The sequence below is a fragment of the Crotalus tigris genome, unplaced genomic scaffold (assembly GCF_016545835.1).
Source record: "Crotalus tigris isolate CLP2741 ecotype Arizona unplaced genomic scaffold, ASM1654583v1 scf7180000024338.4412243, whole genome shotgun sequence".
NCBI classification, from domain to species: Eukaryota; Metazoa; Chordata; class Lepidosauria; order Squamata; family Viperidae; genus Crotalus; species Crotalus tigris.
Window position 1 is genome coordinate 817,661 of NW_024100508.1, and position 17,091 is coordinate 834,751.

Consider the following 17,091-nt stretch of genomic DNA (forward strand, 5'->3'; position numbering starts at 1 on the left):
CAACCATGACCTGGATGACTGAGAATCTCCACAGACAGATTTCCAGTAGTATTTGAATATCTTCTCCAGGGATCAATTTTGCAGTAGGAAAAGAAATTGCTATAGTAATAGCTCTCCTTAATAACTAAATATATTTTCTTGATACCACTAGACTAGGGCAACCAGATTTAGACTGTAAAAATTCAGAGCATCTTTAGATGACAGCGCCGAACTGCAGAAAACTCTTTGACCTTTGCAGCTCATATCTGATAATCTTATTTTAAATAAATTTGTTGTTAGCTGAAAGCAACCTATACAATTTAATCAATTGTTCCTACAGCGTCTTTTTTATTGAAAAGCCCCATTTTTTTTAGAAATGTGGGAGTTTGAAAACAAAAGTGGTGATAATTTAATTGGACAAAGGCGAATAACTAAGTGATTGTGTGTTCTGTTCTGTGTGTGTTTGCAGAGGACAATCTTCTTATTGATGGCCTAACTTAACAGAATCCAATTAAACGGAGAGAGTCAAAAGAGAAAGAGTAAAATTGTTCACAGGAATTAGCAACTGGGCAACAGGTTCAAATGGCACCAAAATCATTTGCCAGTTTTCCCTGCTATGCTAAGATATATGCTTATTTAAATTATGTCAATTATTTTAAAATGTGTGAATATATATAAAAGAGATGATAAAATATGCTCCTTTATCCTGATTTCATTTCTTCTTTGGGACTATATAACATACCAAATTATCCATATATTTAAACCCATTTTAGAACTAACATACTATGAATTCAACATCTTTGAATCTGTAATAAGTTAGATATAGAAGAAACTGGAGACTCATATTTGGGGCATTGGAAAAGATGGACATAATCTGTTGTAATTTATTTGCAAGGTCTTGACTGATCATAACTCAGTTAAACCTCCAACTAGCCAATATTTTAACCTAATATTTATAAACTAGCCAGTATGTTTAGCTTATTCACTGATTTAACACTATAGCTAAATTAGTCATGATGTGATACACAAACACAGACACAATGTATGGTGAAAGTTGATTGTATCTGTTGTGATTTGAATTCAGTTTGTGGAATCTGTTTGGGATGTTAGATGGACCACAGGCAACAGACACTGATGTTATAATTGCCAAACCATGGAATGGGCATCTGGAAAAAAATACAGTAATTGCAAATATTCTACTTTATAGAAACAGCTTGCAAAGCAAATGTGAAGAGATATATGGGATATAACTTGCCAAATTTTCACTATGAGTTCTGATCTATATGTGGTGTTTGTACATTAAAAAATGTGCTTTTGAAATGAATAGTCTGGGGTAGAAGTATAAAGCTTGTACTGATGCTTGTAGCTAGAAAACCAAACTGCACAAAACTTGGGGAAGATGCTTAATCTTTCTCCCATCTGCCATTTAATCAAACTAAGCTGTCCTCCCCACTTGAGGTAAGGGCAATCACCTTCACCCTATCACTACCCCCCAGCAGTAATTGAAGTTGTGAGCAAGGTATTTAAACTAAGAAGATATGATCAGTTGAGCTTTCTGTTTGGTGTGTGTTAATGTACTTCAATTTTAAAGCATACAGAGGGAGTTGCGGTATTATCTGAAGAAGCAGTCCCAAGGAGGGTTTCTTGTGTTTCCTATATGTAGAGGTGGAATAATTCTATTAACTGTACTTCCATAAGTGTTAATTTTTTTGAAACAGCAAGCTATTCTGAAGTCATTTTCAAATTTTTAAGTTATTATCCAGAAGCAAGTAGAAAAAAAATCTCATCCATTTGTACTATTCAACTACAATAGAGAACTAGATGCAGTTCTCAGCATAAAGAGGACCATGTTTTTCCTATTTGACATGAAGCAATATTATTATTTGTTTGTTGTAGCTGCTTGTTTCACAGTACAGTGACGTAGGTAGCAAACTATCATAAAACAACCAAAATAAACAAAATAAACATGAACTTAAATGTGAGGTCTAAGAACATATCTCTTCTAATCCATGGATTGAAACCACACAGATCAGATTAAAAAGATCAAAAGGAAATTACTTGTATTTTGTTTCTTTTCTCTTTCTTCCTCTCATTTCTTCTCTCATTTTCTTTTTTAATAGTGCAGTGTGGCTGCAAATTACATAGATATATGATGTTCTACAGTTTATAAAAGACTCTAATCATTTATCCCATTGTTACTTCTTAGTAGATAAAATTCTTAGCAATATTTTCTCTCAACATTATTTGTCCTCACTTTCTGTCCATTGCATATACAGATATTCCTTGACCTATGACTACAATTGAGTCCAGAATTTCCATTGCTAAACAAGGTGATTGTCACATGAGTTACACTTGATGTTATAACCTTTTGTCATAGTTGTTAAGCAAATCACTACAGATAAGTGAATCACATGGTTGTTAGGTGAATCTGCCTTTCCCCACTGACTTTGCCTGTCTAAAGCTGGCTGGGAAGGTCACAAATTATGATCACATGAACCTAGGATGCTGCAACCATTGTAAATATATACCAGTTGTCAAGTGCTAGGATTTTGATCATGTGACCATAAGGGTACTACAATGTGAGGACTTTTTGTAGAGTAAGTCACTTTTTTCTGTGCCATTGTAACTTAGTATGGTCACTTAATGAACACTTGTAAGTCAAAGACTACCTGTATCAACAGAAACCTGTGGAAAAGGCCATGGGTATTTATCAATGTAATTATACCAGTCATGCAAAAACAGGTCCTGAAAATGGTTTTTTGTCCTAGAATATTCGAAAATCTGAACCAATAATTCTTAATTATTTGAAATAACTGGAAGTATTTGATAATTTGATAAAATAAATTGTTCTCCAGTTCATCCCTGCTTTATGTGATAGTCAGTTCATGTTGTCTACTAAAAAGGATTCCCCCCCCCCTAAAGTTTACCAGGAATCAGGTATGATGAATGGACAGGTATCTGGGATAGCAAGTTCTGTGAGGAAATCTCTGCCTACAGATATGTTACTAGAGGATAATTTTTTAATAATTTCAGTCAGGGATACTGATCCTGGTAAAGGCCAGTTCATTATTGTAAGGGCTACAGTACCAAAGGATTTTGTTACAGTAATTCAAAAGTCTATACCAATTGATATATTTTTAACACTGAATTTTAAAGTGTTTTAAAATTTTAAAGTTTTAAAGAAGTGTTTTATGGTTTTAATATGTAAGCCACTTTGAGTCTGACAAGTAGATGGCATACAAATTATTTTTAAAAAGGAAATGATGAATGAAATGAAGACTATCACAGCAGTTCACTAAACCTAAATTTATTAAAACAATACTGTGAAAAAGAGCTATTTTATCACTATTTCATTCTGGCTCCTTATGTGGCAGCATTTCTTAATATCCAGAACATTATTTAGTTTTGTTGTTGAAAAACATTGAACTCTTGAACCTAATCCTCCAAAACCAGGCAGACTTTATCCCCTCAGAAGAGTTAACATTCAAAGAAAGTTATTTCAAATTCTGCCTCCAAATCAAAATTATATTAGCAGTTCTAAAAAAAGTTTTACCTTCAGATTGGCATATCTTCTTCTCAGAAGAGGGAATATTTCCTGTAGATATAGCTCTATTTCAGATTTCATTTATGGCTCCTGTTACACTAAATGGGAAAGCATGGAGGTTGGTGATTTGCATCAAGTTTAAGATTTTTGCTAAGACTCACCCTGCTAGTGTGATTGTCACTGGATGAAACTGGAATGAGCCCTTGGGGATACATGGGTGGGAGGAATTTAGTGCCAGGAAGGAAAGTAACTAGTTGTGCCAATCTCCCATATAGATGCACAGATTCTGGGTGATGGGCAAGGAGGATGGAGAGCTTCTTCTCTTTGGCACAGTATAGCTTTCTGGGGCCACTACAAGCCCTTTCATCTTCCTGCCTCTTGGCGGAGACAGGCCTTTCTCCTTTGCACAATAAAGTTTGCTCCCCTCCCAGTCTGATTTGCTGGTGTTTGCTGAAAGACCTGAACACCTTTACAACTTCCTGTTTCTGCCTACCTTCCAGCTGTTTTCTTATGCCCTATGTAATACTACAGAGCCCAAGCAACTCAGAGTACTGCCAATTCCACTTTGTTTATCCATATGGCTGTGGCGAGGGAGGCCTCTGAGCATAGGGAAATCTCTAATAGTGAAAAGTTGCAGTGGGAGCCGGCATTCCATTTGCTTGCTGCCTGGCACTTTTAAAATCTCAATAATGTCTTCTGTGATTTATCTGGAAAGGAAAGATAAATGTAAATGACAAAGTGATGTGTATTTATTTGAACACAGAAAGAGAGCCAGTTTGATCTAGTAGTTAAAGCACCAGGTTAGAGACCAGAAGACCATGAGTTTTAATCTTGCCTTAATCATGAAAGGCAGATGAGTGACTCTGGGCCAGTCACTCTCTTTCAGGCACCAAGTGCCCCAAAACCGGCTTCACCCACCCACAGGGCCACTCACTGCCTCCATGGCCCGCTGCAGATCACCCAGGCAGCCCAGCAGCACCATGGCAGCCATGCCCCCCACCCGCACCCCACAGCATCAACTGTGTGCGATGGGGCATGAGGGCAGAGTCTTGTTCCCATTGCCTGGCTGCCATGTCCTTGGCTGCGCTGATCTGCATGGGCTGTGTTCAGGGCAACTCTCTTCTGGAGGGGCTGCTAGTGAGGAGGGGGACATGGGGGGAGGCAGGGCTGGGGTGACATCACATATGCCCACAGAGTGGGCTCTGAATGCCGCCTCTGGCACACGTGCCATAGGTTCGCCACCACTGCTCTATTCCTTTGAAAAAAGCCTGCACGTGTGGGAAAATGCTAGGAAGAAAAACAAGTAATTGAAAAAAGAAGAGGTCATGAAAATGCAGTTGCTTCCATATCCTACATTCATTTATTTATTTATTATGGTTGTGAAATTTCAGTGCATTTCTCCATAAAGTAGTTCTTCAAATCCAAGTCACCAAGTCCCTTCTGAATGTTCTGAGTTAATGCTCCTTAGCTGGGATTATGAAAGCTCTAAGTTTAAAACATATGGGTACCCCAAGTTCCCTAACTCTTTTCAAATCACTTTCATTTGTAGTGTGAATATTCAGAAGACACATACAATACCTGTTTATGATGAACAGGTCAATAAGCTATGCTGAAGAATATAAGAGTAAGATACTGGAGATTCTTAGATGATAAATCATACATTTTAATGTAGTTGGCAACATTCCCAAGCCTGCAGGTGCAGAGAGCGTTCATTTGAGAGGCAGTCTCTCCAGGACGCCATGCTTTGAGTCTTCTAATGTAGTCAGTTTTAAGTTGAAGATCATCTATGATTTCATGATTTAGCTGTTTATTTCTGTTTAAATACAATTGGATGGAGACTCCCTCGGGAAACCATAAATTGGTTCACTTTGCATCTTAAGATGAACATACTTAATTTTGCAGTTTCAAAGTAATAACAATCCAAAGCTCCAGTATCTCTTGTAATGTTCATCATACCAAATGTCATGGATTAGTTCTCCAATCAAAATATATATCCCCAAAATGTGTAATAGTTAAATAACTGGAATTACCCTTCATTAGGAAAATTGTTTGGGAAAATTTGATACTAAGCAAATTATATTTTACAATGTAGGTATTCCAAAAAAAGGGAACAGAATCTTTTTTCAAATACAAACGTGAATTATTTTTAATCACAGCTGGATGTAAAAAGTAAATTAAAAAAAATGCCGCATTTCCAGATTCAACTTTGAATTCCATACTAGACAAAAAGTAAGAATGATTTAACTACTGTATATTATTATAAAATGGTATAATATTACACTTGATTGCAAGTCTCAAACAATATCATCTTTTTAAATATTTCATTTTCAGAATAGTAGAGAACTACATATTGCCTTATGTTTTATGATTTGTCAGGTAACTAAATCCATTGGTTGGGCAATTAGAAAACAATAACTATATATTTGCAAGTGACCATAACATCTGGAAAATATGGGAGATTAACCCATTACAACCAAACATCTGATGAAGATATTATGCCACTGAATATTCACTTTTGCAACATTTTCAGCTTCCAATTATTTTCAAAAGAACACAATGGGCTCAGTTATCATTTAAGAATAATATTTTGTTAGAACCAGCTGCACAATTTTCACTGAATTTTTACTTAAGGGGGGGAGGGGACCTGTCTGAAGCATGGCTTTGAATATTTAAATAGGTAACCACATTTTAAATCATTTCTATGAGTTCTCTGAATCCTATGGGTTACTTTCCTTGATGATTTACATTTCTACTCTGGTATATTCAAGATTTCAAAAAATAAACCTGTGTGCCTACATTTGATGATAGCCAGGATTGCATTTATCTATTTTTGAAGATGCATTCATATTGAGCTTTAGTATCTGAGTCACTTATTACAATGGCTTTGTTGGCTACTTATCTCTGTCTAAGGCCAGTTCAAAGCTCTGCTTATGACCTGCAAAGAAAAAAAAATTCTTAAACTGCTAATTTTATACACATATTCATGTTCCTGGCAACAAAACTGAGCTTTTTGCTATTGTCTTTTCCTGGATTTTTTTTTTCAACTACAGCACTGAAATTCCTTCCTTCCTTCCTTCCTTCCTTCCTTCCTTCCTTCCTTCCTTCCTTCCTTCCTTCCTTCCTTCCTTCCTTCCTTCCTTCCTTCCTTCTGAATACACAAGCTTTGTTCTGAGTCCTGCTATCTGCTGTAACTCTTTATGATTTATAATAAAGCCCTATCTTTGTTTTATTTTCAGCTGCCTTGTTTTAGTGAAATGAAACTAATAATAAATCAAACCTCAGTTTTGAACCATAGGCAGATGAATCAGACTGGGAGCAGGACAGATAAATATTTAACAAGTTTTACCCATAATGAAAAAATCTTGAGTGTTTCTCCTTTCCACGTTACTTTAGCAACGACAAAAGAAGCTCTGGAAAATGTGACAGCTGGTTCCTTTAAAATCAAATAAATGTTCCTCCCATCAGATAGGAAAAATATTGTTCTAGATTCATTGCATATTGTCCAACAACACTCACATCACTAAGGAAACATCTGAGTAGACCCAGAAATGAGAGTCAACAGATGCAATTTATAATCATCAGTTTTCCAACTACCAAAAATATGAGTGCCAACTTAGACTAAGATTGGAAAATTTCATTCTCCAAAAATAATATGATTAATTTTGAAGCATGAAGACATGTACCCACCATTTATAAATGGTGCCATTGCTGATTCTCTAGTTCAGGTCATGGCAGTTTAAAAATGGTTTGCCTCCCAGTGATGTGCATATGTTTATGCACAGACCTACACTTTTTCCACACAAAGTTAGGTCACTGTCAAAATGCAAAAAAAAAAAAAAAAAAAAAAAATCCTGTACATTTCTAGCCTGAAAGAGTATGACTGATCTGACCAAAACTCATGTTTTGTCCTATTTAGGACATTTTTATTTTATGCTCATGTTGCATTGAATTTAACATGAGAAAGCACTGAAAAAATAAATAGCAACTACTTTTATTCATTACACAAATAAAGCAGATTTTCTCTGTTTAGCTAGATTCAGGCTGCCCAGAATTTTTGGAAGAAGGTTCTATGGGCATCAACAGCTTATTAGTTTTAAGCATAAATTTTTGCTTCCTTCTTAAGGAATGTAGTGATCAAAAATTTAAAAGGCAGCTGAAGATTGCTACCTGGTGTCTTCATTCTGGACAAAAATTAAGGCAAAATACAAGTTATAGAACAGACACATGACTTAAAGAAAAGAGCCTGTGAGAGGCTGAAAGTATGATCAAGGGGAAAAAAAACACTTAACCTTCTTATACTACAGGTAGTCCTTGACTTATGACCACGATTGAATCCAAAATTTCTGTTGCTGTGAGACAGTGGTTAAATGAATTTTGCCCTATTTTACAACCTTCCTTGCCTCAGATGTTAAGTGAATCACTGCAGTTGTTAAGTTAGTAACACAGTTGTTAAATGAATCTGACTTCTCCATTGACTTTGCTTGTCAGAAGGTCGCAAAAGTGATCACATGACCCCAAGACAGTGCAACCATCATAGATATGAGCCAGTTGCCAAGCATCCGAATTTTGATCATGTGACCATGGGGATGCTTGCAATGGTCATAAGTGTGAAAAACGGTCATAAATCACTTTTTTCAGTGCTGTTGTAATTTTGAATGGTCATTAAATGAATTGCTGTAAGTCAAGCGCTACTTGCAAAGATTTCGGATGACCACCATCTCTTCAGCAATTTTTTTATCTGCAGGCAGGCACCTGTTTCTTAGGAAATCTGAAAAAACAAAATCTGTACAATATCCTGCTTTGGTTTTTATTTTAAACATGGCATGAGTAATATCTTTTTTCTTTTATCACAGAACTGGAGGGCATCTTAAAAACTATCTAATCTAATTTACAGCTAGAATCAGGATCTACAATGCAACATAGATTTTTCTTAATGTAAACAAACTTAGAAGCTATGCTTTCTGTTTTCATGCAGTTGGTGCACTTATAATTGATAGTTTACATTAATGCTCAGTTCTGTTAATTGTTCATTATATGCACCATGTTTTTCTGTTCTTACCACTTGGTGCTGGAAAATTGACTAAATAGTACATTTGCATAAACAATGTGAACTGTCCAGTTAATTAAAATTCAAGACAGCAACATGTCAAGTTTAAAGTGTCTAAAATTAAACCAAGAAAATTAGTTTTACATCATACATTAACTATGGTTAATGTCATTTATAATTTAATATAACTGAGACAAGCTTTTCCAACCGGACACATTGCATATTTATTTGATTTATTTCATTAGCCCTACTAACATGGTCAAAATGTTGGAGTCCAACACTTTTGGAGAGTATTAAAATGGAAAATGCTGGTCTAGATAGGCACTTCCTTATATTTCACTGCTAGGCTATTTGGCAGCTCTTTCTTTCTTTGCCAAATATATCTGTATGTTGTACAAAGAGAACAAAATATTACAATAATGATTGTTGCAAATCATCAGAAGAAAAGTTAAGCCAGGGTACATTAAACCCTAATTTCACTCTAGTGATTCTTATGAGAAGTACTTCAATTCATGAGGTTTTGGATTTTGGTATCATGTCTCATGTGAAGTAGGAAAATTGCTTCGTTCATCTTTTTATCAGCCATGCTAGTATCTACATCAGGAGTCCCCAACCCCGGTCCATGGACCAACACTGGGCTGCAGCATATCAGAAACCAGGCCACGCGAACAAGCAAAACCCCATCCACTGGATGCTGGCAGAACTGGAAACCATAACCCCTCCACTCATGAAAAACCTCTCTCCATGGAACCGGTCCCTGGTGCCCTAAAGGTTGGAGGCCGCTGATCTACATGACTGATTCATAAAGATGTTGAGTGTAAGGAGGCCATTTGTTGTTGTTCAGTTGCTAAATTGTGTCCAACTCTTTGCAACCTCATAGACCATAGCACATCAGGCCCCTCCAGTCCTCAACTGTCTTTCTGAGTCTGCCCAAATCCATGTCCAGGGTATCGAAGACACTATCTAACCATCTCATCCTCTGCCACCCCCTTCTCTTTTTGCCTTTAATCTTTCCCAGCATCAGGGTCTTTCGCAATGACTCCTCTCTTCTTCTTTGGTGGCCAAAGTATTTGAGCTTCAGCTTCAATATCTGTCCTTCCAAAGGACAGTCAGGATTGATTTTCATTAGGATTGACTGATTTGTTTTCCTTGCAGTACAAGGGACTCTCAAGAATCTTCTCCAACACCACAATTTGAAGGCATCAGTTTTTCAGCACTCAGCCTTCCTTATGGTCCAGCTCTCACAGCCATACATGACTACTGGGAAAACCATAGCTTTGACTATATGGGCCTTTGTCACCAAAATAATGTTTCTGCTTTTTAACAGATTTGCCATATTTTCCTCCCAAAGAGCAAGGATCTTTTCATTTTATGGCTGCAGTTGCCATCTTGCAGTGATCTTGGAGCCCAAGAAAATAAAATCTGTGACTATTTCCATTTCTTCCCCTTCTATTTGCTAGAAAGTGATAGGACCAGATGCCATGATCTTAGTTTTTTTTTTTAAAGAAGGCCATTCAAAAACTCTTAATACAATGAAAGCTTTATGTCTATGGTCTATTAATAGCAACCATAGTTATGTATAATAGAATGGGAATGGTAATAATGTTATTGATTAATTTTAGTTTATTTGCTTATACCCTCCATTATTATTTTTACAAATAACTTAAGACAGCTAACATATCCAACACATCTTTCTTCTCTTATTTTCCCACAACAACAACCCTGTGAGGTGAGTTGGACTGGGAAAGAGAGAGAGAGAGACTCACTGGCCCAAGGTCACAAAAGAAAATCACAAAATATAGCACAGAAACATTTTCAAAGAATAGCAAATTTTAGGTTAAAATATTTTCAGTAGGATAATCTTGTGTGTAATGGTTTCAGACTATTTAAAGGAAAAAAACCTCTCCCCAGAAAATTTAAATTATTCCTGAATTTTCTATCCAATCAAATTGGATAATCAACTATATTACACTATTAAACAAAAATGAACAATAGCATCCAATGAAGCTAAAGATTTTCAATTAGCTCTCTAAATTTAAAAAGATAATAGAAGGTCTAGTGAATCAGGCTAACAGGTCATTTGGACCAATATTTTTTTCACATGAAGCCAGCCATATGTTTAGGAAACTCACAAGTTTGAACAATAGTTCTATTCTCTGATTCCTACCAAATGGTAATGAACCAACAATAATTAGTTTATCTCTTTAAATTAGTGGCAATCAATGCCTCTGAAAGTCATGTATTCCATAATTTATGCATTATATTCCCTGGGCTTTTTAGGCTTAAACACTCCTTTGTGCAACTGGATTCCTGATTTTCTTACTAACAGGCCCCAATATGTGTGAGCTGAAATAAATATTTCTAACACCATTTTCCTGAGCACAGGTTCTCCTCAGGGGCTGCATCCTAATGTGCTGATGTTTATCCTGCTGACCCATGACTGTTGTGCTAAGTTTGCCACCAACCATATGATAAAGTTCACAGATGATACAACAGTAGTGGGCCTTGTCATGATGACAATGAGGTTGCTTACTGGAAGAAGGTTGAGAGTTTGGTGAACTGGTGTAAGGAAAACAGCCTAGTTTTAAATACTAGAAAAACCAAAGAGATCATTGTCGATTTCAGAAAAGGCAGGCACAGCCACACTCCTCTGTGCATTAATGATTCACCTGTGGAGATGGTTACCAGCATCAAATTTCTGGGTGTGCAGTTAACAAGTAGGCTGGCTTGGTCGCTCAACAGCAAGACACTGGTGATGCAGGCACAGCAGCACCTGCATTTTCTGCCTCGCATGAGAAAAGCTCATCTTCTTTCCCCTATCCTTACCACTTTCTACAGAAAGACAATCAAGAACATCCTGTCATACAGCATCACTGCTTCAGACAGAAAGGCGGTGCAAAGAGTGGTGAGGATGGCTGAAAAGATTATTGACAGTTCCCTCCCTTCCATCCAGGACATAGCACATAAGCGTTGCTTGAACAGGGTCCGTAAGATTGTCTGGGACACTACACATCTTCTTCACGACCTGTTTTCCTTGTTACCGTCTGGTAGGTGGCTCCGTGGTATCCTAAGCAGAACATCCAGATTCAGTCACAGTTTTGTTCCATATAGTATTAACCTTGTGAACTCTAAAGCTTCCTCCTTCCATTATGTATTTAAGATGAACAGTGATTAATATTTATATGTTACTTATATGTAAGGATGTAGGTCTATACATATGTAGTATATAGTATGTTTAAACGTCTGTTATGTCTGTGTATACTTTGAGAGCAAGCAATTAAATTTCATTTTTAATGTGTGCCATTGTGCCCACAGTAAAACCTGACAATAAAGGTTATCTAAACTAATCTATTTCAAACACAACCTAGTGGGCATGGCAACCATATCAAACTAAAAAATAAAAGTACAGTATCAGTTCTACCAAGAGTAATTAGTAAATGTAATAAACTGCATTTTTGATATTTCATTTTTATCAACATGAAATAATGTATGTATGGGTTTGGATATACACACATATTTATCCTGTACTCCCACTTACAGGAAATTAATAAAACTGAACTAAACTTTATAAACTAAAACCCTAACCTCATTAGCTGTAAATCCATCTCTCCAGAGAAAATTGTGTTATTCACCCTTAATTTTGAACAGATGAAGAAATAAATTATTTTCAGGTTATGATCCCTAGCAAATACTATTGCAATACACCATTTTCTATATTTGCACATGCAGTCTTAATCTTGAAAACAAAGTGTGTTAAAATTGTACACAATTGATCCTTCAATGGACTAATGCATTACATTTGTTGTTTCTGGCAAATTCCTTCATGTGAATAACATTGGTATCTTCTTGCTTCAAATCCCCAAATTCTAAAGCATTACAGAAGAATAAAAAAATATTCGTGCAAAAAATCAGCAATTAAACATGTACATCCAAATGACTTTACTCATTATGTTATTGTACATGTTATGAACCGATCAGGTTGGGCAGACTGGCTAAAATTGTCTGAAACTTTCTACTGGTGTGCTAGAGTTCATACATAGATCATCCAAAATTAACCATATGTACTGTACTGATTATTACAGTTACTGCAGCAGATCTTAGTTGAACTTGTATGATGGAAGGCTGGAGACCTCAAGCTTACTGAAGAAGTCCTTTGAGTTTCATTGTATATCCTGGTCCTCTCTTCTGCTTTGAAATGGCAGATTGCTAATTCCTACTGCCATTACCAATCTTTCTAGAACTGCTAAACCTGGTTTGTTCTTCCTAAACCCAAAATACGTGAGAGATAGGTTTAAACATCTTATGCTTCTTTTCTATATTATATATAGTGAAATAATTTTATAACATCCTGGCTACATAGAGAGCATCAAGATGTAAGGATAGAGCATTCAGCCCGTTTTATCTTAACCATCTACTTCCTTGTAGGACTGGCCAATATGACTGTAACCTCATTTTAACTTTGAATATTCAAAATACTAGCATTCAGAAATGAAGGAAAGCAATTACAGAGTTGTTCGGAATACTCCAAAATAGCAGTGTGATTATAAAAAGAACATTTGCAAACAGTATAATGTTTCAAAAAGACTATTGGTCTGCTACAAAGGAACATTCTGCTAAAATGAAAGAAGAACACTGGTGAAAGTTTTCAATGTACTATAATAGATACAAATTCCTCAGTGGAGCAGGGCAACAACAACAACAACAACAACAACAAAACAAAAACAGAGGCCCAAGGAAAAATACTATGAACCTGAATTCCTATTGCATATTCATCTCTTGATTGTTACCTATCTTTATAGATGTAGTATTTTTTTCAATATAAAATCTCCTCTGCTTCACATTTCTTGAATTTCCCTCTATATTGCAGATTTATCCAGCAATTCACTTTTCTGTCTGCAATGGGAATATAGCACAACTTACTTTTGTTCTTCATCACAGTTACCCCTTTATTGTAATCATTCTATAATTCAAAATACTATTTTCACTTTCTAAAAGGATCAGCCTCTAAACTGTTTTTAACTATGTTATTTCAAGAGGACAGCTTTGAAATTGATTTGAAGTTGACCTGTACTATGCATGGCTTATCAAATCTGCACTATAGGAGGAAGGAGAAGACAATAAACTATGAATAACTAAGAACGTTTTGGGAGAACTATATCCAGCAGAAATTCAGAACTAAAATTTTTAATTAAGAAAAAGTAAAAAGTAAAGTAAAGTAAACAGTAATGGAATCAAAATTATCATATCGTTTATAAATTTCCAGTTATTACTAATGGAAGCACAATATATGCGTCATTATGCAATGAAAAATTATGAACAGCAGTAATCTTTCCTCCTAGAGCCTTTTTCACACAGTGAACTGTAACAAAAAGATTCAAATATTCTCTAGTCTGTCCCTCTTCCTTTTTTAAAAGCAAATATAGTGTTAAAGAGCAGCATCTGTAACTCATAAACTATATTAATGGTCTATATTTCCAGTTCATATAAAGCAGCATGAAGTCCTAGTCCTGGTTAGTGATTAATCCAAAATAATGATGGACTGTCAACTCTTCCATATCTTTCATTTAGTGCATATGAATAAGCTCCCTAGATATGCTTCAGGGAGGCTGAAACTGAGATATCTGCAGAAGCCAAGATATAGTTGAAAGAATTCGTTTCTATACCTAAAGCAATTTCCCATAACTACAACAACAAAAAACCCACCTACATACTCTTGCTGACATTTTTAGCATCTGCTCCCAGCCCCCTTCCCACCCCACCCCACCCCCATCTCTTTAGTTTCATATGTCACTGATGGACTGAGCCTCTTTCATGCTGACATCTCGAACCCTAAATGCAATCCAAGGTTGTAATGTCTAAGGAATTTGCTAAATCATTTTCAGGTGCTTTTAGACCTGTGTGGCCTCTGCAGTGAAACTGAGTACAGGAAAGACGGGTAGGGTTACTGTTGAGTTTTGTCCTAAAGAGCCAATCTTTTCTTCCTCTGAGCTTCTCACTTGCCCTATGGGTTGCTACCCCCAGGAATCAGAATTTAAGGAAGACCAGCTGCACACGCACAGTCACCTTAGGGATCCTTCCTCCCCCTAGATCTTGGGTCCCCCATAGAGTGAAGGGAGAAGGAAAGCAAAACAAAAGTGATATTAAAACATATGGCTATTTTTACTTTAAAAATATTTGGCTTAGAGAATGATTGGCAGATGTGTTTTTAAGCATATCATTGTTTCATGTGACATCAAGAATTGATGCTGCACATGCTTCATGCACATGGAACATTTGAGCAAAAATAACCATAACATTCACATTGGGAGAGACTTGTTTTCAGGTTGTAATTATTCCATGGAGAGATATTGTAAAAAAAAAAAAGTGAATTTATCTTCCACTTGGACTAAATTAACAAGTGTCAGGCTCCAAAAACCAAAAACTTGTACCATAAAATATATATTAGGGGAACTATTAGGGAGAAGCTGCCTTCATCTTTTGTCTCTTGCTCCTCCTGGGAATCTGGATAATATTCTAACACACAAGAAAAAAAACTGGAGAAAAGGCTAGATTACACGTGCATCTTAATGTGCAAGGGTGGGAATTTCATTCTTTCTTTGACTGGAATGGGTCATTTTTCTTTTAGCCAGAAATCAGTATTAACTGGAAGTCTCTTACCCAAAATAAACCAAATATCAGTTTAATAATATTTTGCTCCAATCTAGGAGCATTTTTTGCAGGCAGACGTCCCTACTGCAACAACTGTAAATTCAAAATTTTGTAGCTGACAAAGAGTTAAAGGGATACTAGTATAGCTATTTTGAGCTCTTTAGCTCTCATCAGCTAATCATACCCTTCTGAGATTCGAACCTGGGCAGCTTGCATGTTAATACAACTAATACAGCTAATACAGCATGTTAATACAGCTGTTTTATTGTATGTATGTGTGTGTGTATGTGTGTATATACACACACACACACTAAAAATAAATAAACGCGAACTCCAGGATAAAATTAAACTAAAAACATTTAATAAAATGCTGAGCTTTTGTCGGTCAGCACTACCGACATCATAAGAGCTTAAAAACAGGTCGACGGGAGTCTCTTTTTTATAGCACTGGCCGGTTTTTGCGCACGATTCCTGGACCTCGTCATCGGTCCATCCAGTGAGCCTAATTGAATGGACCGATATGAGGTCCAGGAGTCATCGCAAAAACCGGCCAGTGCTACAAAAAAGAGATTCCCATCGACCTGTTTTTAAGCTTTTATGATATTGGTAGTGCTGACTGACAAAAGTTCAGCATTTTATTAAACGTTTTTAGCTTAATTTTATCCTGGTGTTCGCGTTTATTTTTATTGTATGGCTTTACCCAGGATTCGAATTTTTAATGAAATTATATATATACAAAATATATATCTATAGGTAGTCCTCAACCTATGACCACAAGTGAGTCCAATATTTGTGTTGCTAAATAAGACAGTTGTTAAATGAATTTTGCTCCATTTTACGACCTTTCTTGCCACAGTTGTTAAGTGAATCACTGTAGTTGTTAAGTTAGTAACACAGTTGTTAAGTGAAACTGGCTTCCCTCTTGACTTTGCTTGTCAGAAGGTCACAAAAGGTGATTCCATGACCCTGGCACACTGCAGCCATCATAGATATGAGTCAGTTACCAAGTATCTGAATTTTGAACATGTGACCATTGGGTTAGGGTTGTAACTTTGAACGGTCACTAAATGAACAGTTGTAAGTAGAGGACCATCTCTCTCTATATATATTCTCTTCTATAAGACTCCCTTTCTCCTTCCCTGATCTTCTTGTCTTGAGAATGGAAAACATATTACCAGAATAGAAAGAGGAGTCTTATACATTATAAACCTCATGGTTGCAATTTATACAATTATATAACACACACACATGCAATTCCTTCTACCATCCACTGCCTTTTTTGTAACTCTTGTTTGATGAAGGGGTAACTTGAGTAAAGAGAGAATAATACCAGCATGACATTTCCTATCCCCATTGGTGATCTCTCTCTTGCTTCCACTGCTTCCATTTCAAGGCACTAAAATGCTCCTGTAACAAAGCCTAACAGATCTATTGAAGGAGCCTTTTGAAAACAATGAATAAAAGGCAAAGTGCCCCCTTAATACTTAATTTTCATATTGTATAAAAGGTATACAAGGTATACATTTTGTATAAAGTAAATATAAAGAGTCCCTTGAAGCAAACTTAGCTAGATAGGCATATCCATGAATTTTTAAAAGCAGCAATAATGAAGTGTTTTGCCACTGCTTTTTTATTTTATCTCCTGCTCTAGATTACAATCCTGGGATTTCTTAGTAATCTCCAAGGACCCTCCTGATCTTTTCCGGTTTTATTTGGGAGGGGTTTTTTTTTAGATGAAATAACATCCACAAGATGCTGCCAGTTGGCAGGGCTTTTATATCAAATGCCTACGGCAATTTTACAGAGGCCATGGTGCTAAAAAATAGCAGTTTCCTCTTACAGTAACACATGTGTTTCTCAAGAATAAACACAA

At 36.2% G+C, this 17,091-nt stretch overlaps 1 protein-coding gene and 1 long non-coding RNA gene across 2 annotated transcripts in view; one reads left to right on the plus strand and one right to left on the minus strand.

The window, feature by feature from the left end:
• Nucleotides 1-17,091, plus strand: part of SYNPO2 (synaptopodin 2) — an 81,561-nt gene that overhangs the window by 14,365 nt on the left and 50,105 nt on the right. The window lies entirely within an intron of this gene.
• The window catches only part of LOC120300091, a 157,759-nt gene that overhangs the window by 10,504 nt on the left and 130,164 nt on the right, over nucleotides 1-17,091 (minus strand). The gene's annotated exons all lie outside the window — the stretch shown is intronic.